Source organism: Trichosurus vulpecula, chromosome 3 (genome assembly GCF_011100635.1).
Source record: "Trichosurus vulpecula isolate mTriVul1 chromosome 3, mTriVul1.pri, whole genome shotgun sequence".
Lineage (NCBI taxonomy): Eukaryota > Metazoa > Chordata > Mammalia > Diprotodontia > Phalangeridae > Trichosurus > Trichosurus vulpecula.
The window spans coordinates 239,505,369-239,518,804 of NC_050575.1; the positions used below are offsets into that span (position 1 = coordinate 239,505,369).

Here is a 13,436-nt window from a genome sequence, read left to right on the forward strand (position 1 = left end):
TGTCCATCCCCAAAATTAGAACTGATGGTGTTTGAATACAGATTGAAGCATACTCTTTTTAAAACTTTATTTATTTTTCTTGAGTTTTTGTTGTCTATGTTGTCTTTCAGAATATGACTATTATGGATGTGTTTTGCATGATTACACATATCTACTGTATATCAAATTGCTTGCCTTCTCAATAAGGGTCAGTGAGGAGGGAGGAAAGGAGAAAAATTGTAACACAAAGTTTTAATAATGAATGTAAAATGGTTTTTACTTGTAACTGTGGAAAATTAAATATTAAATAAAAGCTAATAAAGAAAAGAAGTAATTCATATTTTGTTCTTTCATTGAAGTTTGTTGCTATTTTTTCTGACTTTATATTACTTTGGAAATTAACAGGGGGTTAATTCTGTAGATTACCATTTTTTTAATATTGGTATATCTAGTCATTAACATTGAATACTTCCAAAATATATTAGGATTTATTTTGTTTATTTAAATATCTGTCTACATATTTTATGCATATGAAGCACATTTTGGAAAAAAAAGACTAGGCAATTAAATCAGTTAAAAGTTGATTTTTATTTCTTGTAGGGCTATGCATAACTTTCTGTAATAATCTATTTTGGGAAAGAAATACTTTTCCCTTTTTAAGTATGTTTCCATATTGATTATGAGGAGCCTCATGAGAGTCTGACCATAATTATTGTTAAATCTGTCTTTTCATGGCTACATGCAAAATTTCAACTTTGATCTGGGAGCTTTAGAAATTAGCTACACAATTTCTTGGTGAATTAAGCTTTTGATTCCTCTAGAGGGGGAATCTTGTAGATTCAATCAATTTGAACATTGTCTTCTGGCAGCAATACTTATGAGAAATATTATTTTATGATTTCCTAAAAAATAGCATTTAGATTTTTGCTTCATTTTGTGTTTCTAGAATGTTGGTAATTTTTAGATTATACCTCCATGCTCTGTAAATCATTTTAAAAATTATATACATCTGACCTGTTGTCATCATTTTGTTGTGGTTTTTAAGTTCTGTATCATCTATTCCATGTAGAGTTTTCCTTTCTTGTGTGTGTGTGTGTGTGTGTGTGTGTGTGTGTATGCCTGTGTGTGTCTGTGTGTGCCTGTGTGTGTGTATTGGCATACAATCTAACTATTTTGCGGTGATGAAGGAGACATGCAAGAACACACAACTTTTTAATACAGCCCCTTTTGGGAATTTTTTTCCTTATAATAGGCCATCTGAAAAAAAAATGAAGACTTCTGATTTTGGAGAAACCCAGTTGAAGGGATGGTAACTCAAATGAAAGACACAGACAGAGAGACACCACAGAGACAGAGACAGACAGAAAGAGAGAGGTGGGAGGAAAGAAGGAAGGATGGAAGGACAGAAGGACAGGATGGAAGGAAGGAAGGAAGGAAGGACAGAGAAAGATGGAGGTGGATAAACACACAGAGAGACAGAGTAATTTACACCTGCCTCAGCTCTAAAAAGTGCCTATAGAGAAGGAAGTAAGTTTATGAAGTAAAGGTAGCAGAAAGGAACCCTGTATTCTTTTGCAACCTGGGATGGTTCTGAAATTCTCCAAACATGTCCTTGGGATAAAATATTTGTAGTGAAAAGATGTTTACTTCATTTCATAGATAAACTGAAGCTCAAAGAGGTGTATTAGTGATTTTCTCAAGATGACACAGTAAAACAGATGGAACTTTTACTCAGTTCTTTTGACTCCAAGGATAATAATTTTCCCAATATATTCTGTTGGTTGGATTAGACTTAGAAGACTTTTAAGTTCTCTTCCTACTCTCAGATTCTGTGGCTCAAAATACTGCATGTGCTAAAACCCAATATTAGTCTTGTATGAAAAAAATAGTAGCTAAGTTTCTGAATGCTATCTCCTTCCCTGTTACCAAGCTTCCTTATATCAGCTACTTCCCATCCTACCACTGCTACTACTCCACCTTCCAAACAACGTTTCTAGGAACCACGACACAGAAGGAACTAAGATACTCAGCTCTAACTTCAAATCTAGGACTGCCCCAGTCATTTTTCAGACTACTACAATATTTGATCTTTCCCTACCCCTTCTATTTTGAAACTGCCAAGCCAACTGATTTTTCTTATTATCTCTCTCAGCATCTCCATGAATCACCAGACCAAAAACACTTCTGCAGCATATGTATTAATATGTGTCTGCGAGTGTGTGGTTTTGTATATGTGTTTGTGTGTTTTGTTTATTTATGATTTTATTTTTCACCATTTCCATGTGAAAATAATTGTTAACATTGTTTTTTTTTAAAACTTTGAGTTCTGAGTTCTCTCCCTTTCTTCTCCCCAACCCCCCTCAATGAAAAGGTAGCAATTCAATATAGGTTATAGATGTGTAGTTTACAAAACATTTCCATAATAGTCCTGTTGTGACAGAAAACAAAGACCAAAAACAAACAAAACAACCCTCCAGAAAAATAAAGTACAAAACATTTTTCAATCTGTATTCAGACACTGCCATTTTTTTTCTCTGGGGATGGATAGCATTTTTCATCATATGTCCTTCAGATTTGTATTGCTGAGAATAGCTAAGTCATTCACACCTTACAAAGTTGCTGTTAATTTGTACACAGTACATTTCACTTTGAATGAGCACATGTAAGACTCTCCACATTTTTCTGAGAGCATTCTGCTCATTTCTTATAACAAAATAGCATTCTATCACAATCATGTACCATAATTTGTTCAGCCATTCCCCAATTGATTGGCATCCCCTCAATTTGCAAGCCTTTACCCCCAGGAAAGAGCTGCTATAAATATTTTTGTACATATAGGTCCTTTTCCTTTTTGTTTGTTATCTCTTTTGGGATACAGATCAAGTAGTGGTATTCCTAGGTCAAAGGGCATGAATGATTTTATTGCCTTTTACACATAGTTCCAAATTGCTCTACAGAATGGTTGAATCAGTTCACAGCTCCACCAACAATGCATTAAAGTCTCATTTTTCCCACATTCACTCCAACATTTATTGTTTTCCTTTTCTGTCCTATTAGCCAGTTTAATAGGTATGATGTAGTACCTCAGAATGGTTTTAATTTCTATTTCCCAATTAATAGAAGGTTGGAACATTTCTTCATATAGCTTTGATTACTTCATCTGAAAACTTTCCATATCTTTTCATCATTTATCAATTGGGGAACGGACCTTATTTTTTTTTAATTTGACTCTGTTCTCTATATTTTTTGAGAAATAAGGTCTTTATCAGAGAATTCAGTTTTTTCCACAGTTTCTGTTGCTAAGTGTATTTCCCTCCATCATATTCCCTACCCAGTTTATTCTATTCTCCCTCTCCTTTCACCCTGTCCTTCCTCAAAAGTATTTTACTTCTGACTACACCCTCCCCCAATCTGTCCTCCCTTCTTTCACTCTCCTTCTCTTTTCCCCTTCCCCTTCTACTTTCCTGTAGGGTAAAATAGATTTCTATACATAAATGAGTGTGTACATAATTCCCTCTTTAAGCCAGTTGTGATGATAATAAGGTTCAATCAATCCACTTCACCTCTATACAGTTCCCCTTCAACATAAAAGCCTTTTATTCCCTCTTTTATGTAAGATTATTTAAACCATGCTACCTCTCCATTTTCCTTTCTCCCAGTACATTCCTCTCTCATCACTTAATTTTATTTTTAGATATCATCCCTTCATATTCAACTCACACACATACCCTCTGTCTATATATACTCCTTCTATCTGCCTTAATAATAAGAAAATTCCTATGAATTACAAGTATCATCTTCTCAGGTAGGGATGCAAGCAGTTTAAACTTATTAAGTCCCTTATGATTTTCCTTTACTTCTTACCTTTCTATGCTCCTCTTGAGTCTGATATTTGAAAGTTAAATATTCTTCTTTGGCCTTTTCATGAAGAATGCTTGAAAGTCCTCTATTTCATTGAATATCCATTTTCCCCCAATGGATTATATTCAGTTTTTCTGGCTAGGTGATTATCGCTTGTAATCCTAGCTCCTTTGCCCTCAGGAATATCATATTCCAAGCACTCCTATTCTTTAATATAGAAGCTATTAAATTTTATGTTATCCTGAGTATGGCTACATAATACCTGATTTTTTTTCTTTCTCACTGTTTGCAATGTTTTCTCCTCAACCTGGGAGATCTGCAGTTTGGCTGTAATATTCCTAGCAGTTCTCTCTTTCAGGAGGTGATTGTTGGATTCTTTCAATTTCTATTTTACCCTCTGGTTGTAGCATATAAAGGCAGTTTTTCTTGATAATTTCTTGAAAGATGAAATCTAGCCTGTTTTTTTAATCATGGATTTCAGGTAGTCTAATAATTTTTAAATCATCTCTCCTGGATTTATTGTCCAGATGAGTTGTTTTTCCAATGAGATATTTCACATGGTCTTCTATTTTTTTTTCCATACTTTTGGTTTTGTTTTATTGTTTCTTGTTTTCTGATAAAGTCATTAGATTCCATTTTCTCAATTCTAAGTTTAAAGGACTTACTTTCTTCAGTGAGCTTTTGGACCTCCTTTTCCATTTTGCCAATTCTGCTTTTTAAGACATTCTTTTCCTCATTGGCTTCCTGGACCTGTTTTGTGATTGGCCTAGTCTGTTTTTTGAGTTGTTATTTTCTTCAGTATTTTTCTGTGTCTCTATTGCCAAGCTATTGACTCACTTTTGATTATTTTCTTGCATCCCTCTATTTCTCTTCCCTTCTTCTCACCCTCCTCCCTTCTTTCCCTCTATTGTAATATGTCGTTTGTGTCTCTTTATGTAATGTAATTTACCCTATTTTTCCTCTCCTATTCTCTTCCCCAGTACAATTATTTTACTTCACCCTGCAATTTTTTATATCATCACATGAAATTTAAAGTGATATCCACATCCTCCGTCTATGTATAACCCTTCTAATTGCCCTAATAATGATACAGTTCTCAAGAATTACAAGTATCATCTTCCTGTGTAGGGATGTAAACAGTTTAATCTTAATGAATAATATGTTTTTTTTTCTTCCCTCTTTTCCTTTTTATGGTTCTCGAGTCTCTCATTGGAAGATTGAATTTCTGTTCAGCTCTGGTCTTTTCATCAGGAATGACTGAAAGTCTCCTATTTCATTGAATATCCATCTCTTCCCCTCAAAGATTATGCTCATTTTTTTTTTTTCTGGGTAGTTGATTATTGGTTGTAATCCAAGCTCCTTTACTTCTAGAATATCATATTCCAAGCCCTCAAATTCTTTAATGTAGAAGTTGCTAAGTGCTGTGTAACCCCGACTGTGGCTCTTTTCTCTTTTCTTTTCTTTTTCTTTTTTGTTTTATTTTTTTGCAAACTTTATTTAATTTATTTAATATATTTAATTTTCAGCAATGGTTTTCACAAGAGTTTGAATTATGAATTTTCTCCCCATTTCTACCCTCCCGCCCACTCCAAGATAGCATATATTCTGGTTGCCCCATTCCCTTGTCAGCCCTCCCATCTGTCACCCCACTCCCCTCCCATCCCCCTTTCCCTTCTTCTCTTGTAGGGCAAGATAAATTTCTACACCCCATTGCCTGTGCATCTTATTTCCTAGTTGCATGCAAAAAAAAATTTTTTATTTGAATGTCTGTTTTAAAACTTTGAGTTCCAATTTCTCTCCCCTCTTCCCTCCTCACCCACCCTCCCTAAGAAGGCAAGCAATTCAACATAGGCCACATGGGTATCGTTATGTAAAACCCTTCCACAATACCCATGTTGTGAAAGACTAACTATGTTTTGCTCCTTCCTAACCTATCCCCTTTTATTGAGTTTTCTCCCTTGACCCTGTCCCTTTTCCAAGTATTTGTTTTGATTACCTCCTCCCCCTGTCTGCCCTCCCTTCTATCATCCCCCCTTTTTTATCTTCTTCCTCCTTCTTTCCTGTGGGGTAAGATACCCAGTTAGTATGTATAGCATTCCCTCCTCAGGTCAAATCTGATGAGAGCAAGATTTACTTATTCCTCCTCACCTGCCCCCTCTTCCCTTCCTACAGAACCACTTTTTCTTGCCATTTTTATGCAAGATAATTTACCCCATTCTATCTCTACCTTTCTCACTCTCACAATATATTCTTCTCTTATCCCTTAATTTGATTTTATTTAGATATCACCCTTCATATTCAACTCACCCTATGCCCTCTGTCTATATATATATATATATATATATATATATACACACACATATACATACAAAGACACACAAATATGTGTGTGTGTATATATATATATATATATATATATATATATATATATATATATATACATATGTGTATATATGCATATTCCTTTCAGCTACTATGATACTGAGGTCTCATGAATCATACACATCATCTTTCCATGTAGGAATGTAAACAAAACAGTTCAACTTTAGTAAGTCCCTTATGATTTCTCTTTCTTGTTTACCTTTTCATGCTTCTCTTGATTCTTGTGTTTGAAAGTCAAATTTTCTATTCAGCTCTAGACTTTTCACTGAGAAAGCTTGAAAGTCCTCTATTTTATTGAAAATATATATTTTGCCTTGGAGCATGATACTCACTTTTGTTGGGTAGGTGATTCTTGGTTTTAATCCTAGCTCCATTGACCTCCGGAATATCATATCACAAGCCCTTTGGTCCCTTAATGTGGAAGCCCCTAGATCCTATGTTATTCTGATTATTTTTCCACAATACTCAAATTGTTTCTTTCTGGCTGCTTGCAGTATTTTCTCATTGAGTTGGGAGCTCTGGAATTTGGCAACAATATTCCTAGGAATTTTCTTTTTGGGATCTATTTGAGGAGGCGATCTGTGGATTCTTTCAATTTCTATTTTACCCTCTGGCTCTAGAATATCAGGGCAGTTCTCCTTGATAATTTCTTGAAAGATGATGTCTAGGCCCTTTTTTGGATCATGGCTTTCAGGTAGTCCAATAATTTTTAAATTATCTCTCCAGAATCTATTTTCCAGATCACTGGTTTTTCCAATGAGATATTTCACATTGTCTTCCACCTTTTGATTCCTTTGGTTCTGTTTTATAATATCTTGATTTCTCATCAAGTCACTAGCTTCCACTTGCTCTAATCTAATTTTTAAGGTAGTATTTTCTTCAGTGGTCTTTTGGAACTCCTTTTCCATTTGGGTAATTCTGTTTTTCAAGGCATTCTTCTCCTCATTGGCTTTTTGGAGCTTTTTTGCCATTTGAGTTAGTCTCTTTTTAAGGTACTGTTTTCTTCAATGTTTTTTTCAGTATTTTTTTGGTTCTCCTTTAGCAAGTCATTGACTTGTTTTTCATGGTTTTCTCGCATCATTCTCATTTCTCACCCCAATTTTTCCTCTACTTCTCTAACTTGCTTTTCCAAATCCTTTTTGAGCTTTTCCATGGCCTGAGACCAGTTCATGTTTTTCTTGGAGGCTTTTGATGTAGGCTCTTTGACTTTCCTGATTTCTTCTGGCTGTATGTTTTGGTCTTCTTTGTCACCAAAGAAAGATTCCAAAGTATGAGACTGAATCTGAGTGTGTTTTCACTGCTTGGCCATGTTTCCAGCCAACTTACTTGACCCTTGAGTATTTCGTCGGGTATGACTGCTTGTAGAGGAAAGAGTACTTTGTTCCAAGTTTGAGGGGATGACCCATTGATCTCAAAGCTATTTCTATACAGGCAGCTCTGCCACACCAGCACTTCTCCTTCCCCAAGAACCACCAACCCAGACCTGAGGAAAATCTTAAGCAGGCTCTGCACTCCTGCTGTGATCTGCCACTTAATTCCTCCCACCAGGTGGGCCTGGGGCTGGAAGTAACTGCAGCTGTAGTTCTGTAGCTGCACCTCCCCCTGCTACCCGCGGGGGAGGTGGCTGAACTGCAAGCTCTTTTCACTCTGTCCCCCGCAGCTTTTCCCACTAACCTTCTCTGTTGTCTTTGGTTTTTGTGGGTTGAGAAGTCTGCTAACTGCCACAGCTCACTGATTCAGGGCACTAGGGCTTGTTCTGCCTGGCTCCTGTCTGGTTGGTCCTGCTGCCACCTCCCATGCTGAGCTCTGCTTCCCTTCGCTCTGTGCAATAGACCTCACCCAGCAAACATCCAGGCTGTCCTGGGCTGGATCCCTGCTTCCCTCTGCTATTTTGTGGATTCTGCAGTTCTAGAACTTGTTCAGAGCCATTTTTATAAGTTTTTGGAGGGACCTGGTGGGGAGCTCACACAAGTCCCTGCTTTCCAGCCACCATCTTGGCTCTGCTGCCCCCTTCTTTTTTTTTTTTTTTTTGAATGGGGGAAGGCAGGGCAATTGGGCTTAAGTGACATGCCCAAGGTCACACAGTTAGTAATTGTGTCAAGTGTCTGAGGCTGGATTTGAACTCAGGTCCTCCTGACTCCAGGGCTGGTGTTCTACTCACTGTGCCACCTAGTTGCCCCATGTGGCTCTTTTATATTTGAATTCCTTCTGGCTTCTTGCAGCATTTTTTCCTTGACCTCATAATTCTGGAATTTGCCTATAATATTCCTTGGACTTTTCATTTTGAGATCTCTTTCAGGAGATTATTGGTGGATTCTTTGAATGACTATTTTGCCTACTGGTTCTAGGATATCAGGACAGTATCCTTTGATTATTTCTTCAAAGCTGCTTTCCAAATTCTTTTTTGGATCAAAATTTTCAGTTAGTCCAATAATTTTTAAATTATCTCTCCTGGACCTATTTTCTAGCTCAGTTGTTTTTCCAATGGGGTATTTTACATTTTCTCCTATTTTTTATCCTTTTGATCTTGTTTGACTGATTTTTGATGTCTCATAGAATCATTAGCTTCCACTTGCCTAATTCTACTTTTTAAGGAATTATTTCCTTCAGTTAGCTTTTGTACCTCTTTTCCATTTGGCCAATTCTACTTTTTAAGGAGTTGTTTTCTTCAGTGGATTTTTTTTCCCACTTGGTCAATTGTATTTTTTAAGGAATTGTTTTCTTCAGTCAATTTTTGTCCTTCCTTTTCCAAGATATTGACTCTTTTGCATATCTCTCATTTCTTTTCCAGATTTATCTTCTATCTTTCTTATTTGGCTTTTAAAATCTTTTTTGAGCTATTCCAAGAAGACTTTTTAGGCTTGAGACCAATTCATATTCCCCTTTGAGGTTTCACAAACAAGTTTGTTTTCATCTAACCTGTCACCACAGTACCGTTCTATGGTGAAGGTTCTCTTTTGCTACTAGTATTTTTTTTTTTCTTTGCCTATTTCATGGCTTTTAAAATTGACCTCTCTTCCCAGGGTACACAGATCACTGTCTCAAACTTCTTGCACTAGGGGCCAGGGTCACTCTGGTCACTGGCTTTGTGTTCTGGGTCTATGATGTGCTGATGGCTTGTTCGCTGGTTTGGGATGGCCCAGCCTAGTCATGCCTATTGTTGCCGTTGCCTGCTTTCTGGCACTAACAATCTGCCTTCTGCACTGGGGCTGTAGTTCTCACAGCTGGCCTGCTGATCCAGCCTCAGATGCTGATCTGTGCTTTTGCTAAGAGCTTCCTGCTGTCTTGCACAGACACTATCTGCACTGGGCTGCACTCCCCTTTTACGTAAGTGAGCATACATTTCCTGAAGTCATAAGTTATCTTAAGCTGGAAAATTGTCTTACTCTCTCCTTTTGTAGATTCTGTTGTTCCAGAATCCATTTAGAGGCTTAATTTAACCTTGTTTTTGATGGAAACTGGGGAGAGCTCAGGCAACTTCCTGGCTTCTCTCTACCATCTTGGCTCCCCAATATTCATATATATTTATAGTGTACCGCTTATTTTATTATAATTGTATATTATATTATTTTATATGTAAATATATTTATGCTATATATGATAACCATCATATATATCAGAAATATATTCATGTATATGAATCATTATTGGTGAATGAATCAATTATTTTTTAAAAAGTATTTATTCAGTGTCAAGCCCTGTGCTAAGTATTGGGGATACAAGTTCAAAAGTGAGATAGTCCTTTCCTGCAAAAAAAAATTCCTGCATGATCCTTTCCCTATTATCTTCATAAATCATCCACAGATGACATATTCAACATAGTGGAAGGTTTTTTTTTTTTTTTTCTGGTGCTTTTAATACTTCAGGAAAACCAGTATGGTCGGTCCATCTTCTCAAATTCAATAAATAATTATTAAGTGACTGTATATGTAACTGGAGATAGAAAGACAAAACCGGAACGGACCCTTCCCTCAAGGTGCTTACATTCTACATCCTAGAAGCATAACATACTGAGTCTAGAAGGGACCCCAAAGATCCAGATCATGCTCTCACTTTAGAGATAAGTAAATAGCAGAAGGGAAAAGATGTTCAATACCATGTAACTAGTAGGCAGCAAGGACAAGATTAGAACCCATTAGCCCTCAGTTTCATTGCATCTGCTTTTCTGGTCATATCCATTCTTGATTATATATGTTAATGCCACTTCTCATGTGCAAGTCATCTTTGGTTATGGTCAGAAATGTTCTTATGTTCTCTTGATAACTTTTAATTTCCATTTGAGTTACCTGTTGCAAATATTAAATGTAAATAACCCAACCAGAAAATGATAAGAAAAATTAATTCACTAAAGCATTCCACTGGAACTGAACTAAGATAATTCTAGTATCCTTCCCCTTTCAACATGCCCTAAAGGCAAAAGGGGCTATTTTTTTTCAAGATTTTTTTTAGTATTTTTTTAAATGGCCTGTACCTATCTTAAGGTAGGGATGGACTGCCACCACATGAGTTGTCTGAAATTACAGAAATTGTCCCAAAAAATTGTGAGGAATAGCTGACCCTCTCTTACTCCTATCTCTCTGTTAGTGAACACTCTGGTTTTTCCTTACTCTTATGGTACTGTGTGACAAAAGATTTTTCGACTTTCAACTTCCAGAAGAGGGTGTTATTGCTACAGAACAGCATAATTACTACCTCATTTCTCATTTGATGAGTCCACTTACTGCTCTATGACCTCCTTGTACTCATTCGTTTTTTTAGATTCCCTGTACTCATTCTTGCCTCCATGCATTTGTCCCTGTGAGTATCCTTGCTTAAACTGTTAGTCATTTATCCACCTTTGCACATCCTAAGCATTCTTAACATTCCAGTTCAAGTTCTATGATAGTCTTCATAACCCTTTCTGGACTACTGTTACCCTCATTGATTGTCTCCTTGTATGAAGTCCTATAGTCCATCTATACAACTGGATTCAGCAAATAATTGAATGATAGGTTATATTATTCTCCAGTTACCTCATGTTCTTTGTGGGTGGGGACAGTATGGTGTAGTGAAAAGAGACGAAGAGAAAAAGCTTAACTTAATGCTCTCTGTATTCAACTGGCCAGATATAGTTTTTTAATTCAATTCAATGATTAACAAAATCAATATATTCCTATAGCACTTAAAGACCTACAAAATGCCTTGCTATGACAACCCTATATAATGTAAACAAGAAAAAATTATTAGCAGAGCCTGAATTGGAATCCTGTCTTTGCCATTTACTATCTATTGAATTGTTGAGTCAGGTGTGATAGATGTCTTTTGTCACTGCTCACTGACTAGCAGCTGGGAAGCAAAAGAAATGACCTTAGGCAAATCCCTTAACCTCTTTTTGCTTCAGTTTTTTTTTATTTGTAAAATGAGGATATTGAATATATAACCTTTAGTGTGATATATGATCTTGTGATTCCTATTTTGTAGGCAATAATTTGAGAAGTTATGAGGGTAAAAAATTTTTTAAAAAGTGAGATAGGAAAATATGAACATGTTTGTAGGAGTGGGGAATGATTCCAGGAAAGAAGAGATTTAAAATACTTAAGAAACAAGGGATATTAGGCAAGACACTATAATGAAATTGCCAGTAAGGAATAGGATTGTCAGTAGAAGTGTAGAAATTAAATCTGGCAAAAGAAAGGTACTTTCATGTTGAGACTGCAAAGGGTAAGGAAAAGACATGAAGATATTGGGAAGTCTGGAAAAATGGAGGGTAGAAGTCAAGGGAGTTCATCTTAGACAGCTTCCATCTTCAAGTAAATGAAGAGGTGAAGTCATTTGCTGAGTGAGTTTGGAAGTGGTAAATTAAGGCAGAAAAAAAGAAGAAAATGTTCCAAAATGCTATTGTGGGAAATTTCATAGGGCGGTGACAAGATATTTATATTATTGTCATGTAGTAGTTATGTATAATTTCAGGTTAAATTTCATAGTGTACCCAGTGTACCCAGCATGGTTTAATGATTTCCTTCAGCAATACTCAGATGCTTGAGATTAGGCATCAAAGAATCAGGTGATTGGATCTACTCAGGATTAGCATATTCCTAGTCAATGTCATGACCCCCACAAATGTCTGCTGTCACTAGAAGTGGCTTCCTCTGTTATTTCCAGGACACTGCACTTCAAGTCATTGGTAATACGGTAGGCCCAGTATAAATGTCTAAGTTTTGCCTTTCATTTTATCCCATCATACAGTCCCTGTGTGGTGGGGAAAAGATGAAATGACTGAGTAAAACAACTCTAACCTTAGGCTGTATCAGTTGCAATTTGTGTTACATGGAGAGAGGGAAATGGGGAGGTAGATTTGGAGGAGATATCTAGCATTAGAAAGGATTAATGGTGACATGGAATCCCAAGAGGAAAGCTAAATTTCCATTAATTCAGGGAGGTAGAAGGAGAAGAATAGCAATAATAATGCCTACATAATTCTTTACTTTCTTGCAAAGTGCTTGAATACCTTATGTTATTCAAGCCTTAAAATAATCCTGTGGAGTACATTCTGTTATCCACATTTTACAGATGAGAAAACAGAGTCTGAGACAGATTAAGTACCTTGCCTAAGGTCACACAGTTAATGTCCAGGGCTGGTCTCAAATTTAAATATTTTTTTTTTAATTTCAGATCTAGTACTTTGTTTACTGATTATATAATATCATGACTTTCAAAGATGTTGACAGAAGAGGCTGAGGAGGAAGGAGAATTTGTTAGCAGTGAAAGAGGGTTCCCTTATACTTATGCAATGCCTTATAGTAGGAAAGCATTTTCACATACATTATCTTATTATATATTAGCCTCCCTGGCCTGTCATTACTTCATCTATAAAATGAGAAGTTAGACTAGATAGCCTACTAGGTCTAGGTCTATGATACTACATTCTCATTTGAACCTCACAGCAATCCAGTGAGGTGGAAAGGTAAAAGACCATGATGCCCATTTTATAGAAGAAAAAAAGTTACATGACTTTCCTAAAGTCATACAGCTAGTAAGTGGCTAAGCCATTATTAGAACCCAAGTCTTTTGAGCTCAGTTCCAGTGATCTTTCTTTCCACCACACCAAGTCAACCAAAGGTCACACATAAGGGAAGCCATTTGTGATTTTTTTTTAAAGAACACTTTGAAATATCTCTTTCTGCTGCAAAGCTGAATGTTTCAATTTAGACAATGGAAGGGTGGCTGTTTCAAGG

At 36.4% G+C, this 13,436-nt stretch overlaps 1 pseudogene; it reads right to left on the minus strand.

Annotated features, from left to right (window-relative positions):
* The window catches only part of LOC118842433, a 55,351-nt pseudogene extending 45,786 nt beyond the window's left edge, over positions 1 to 9,565 (minus strand).
* Positions 9,566 to 13,436: the final 3,871 nt, after the last annotated feature.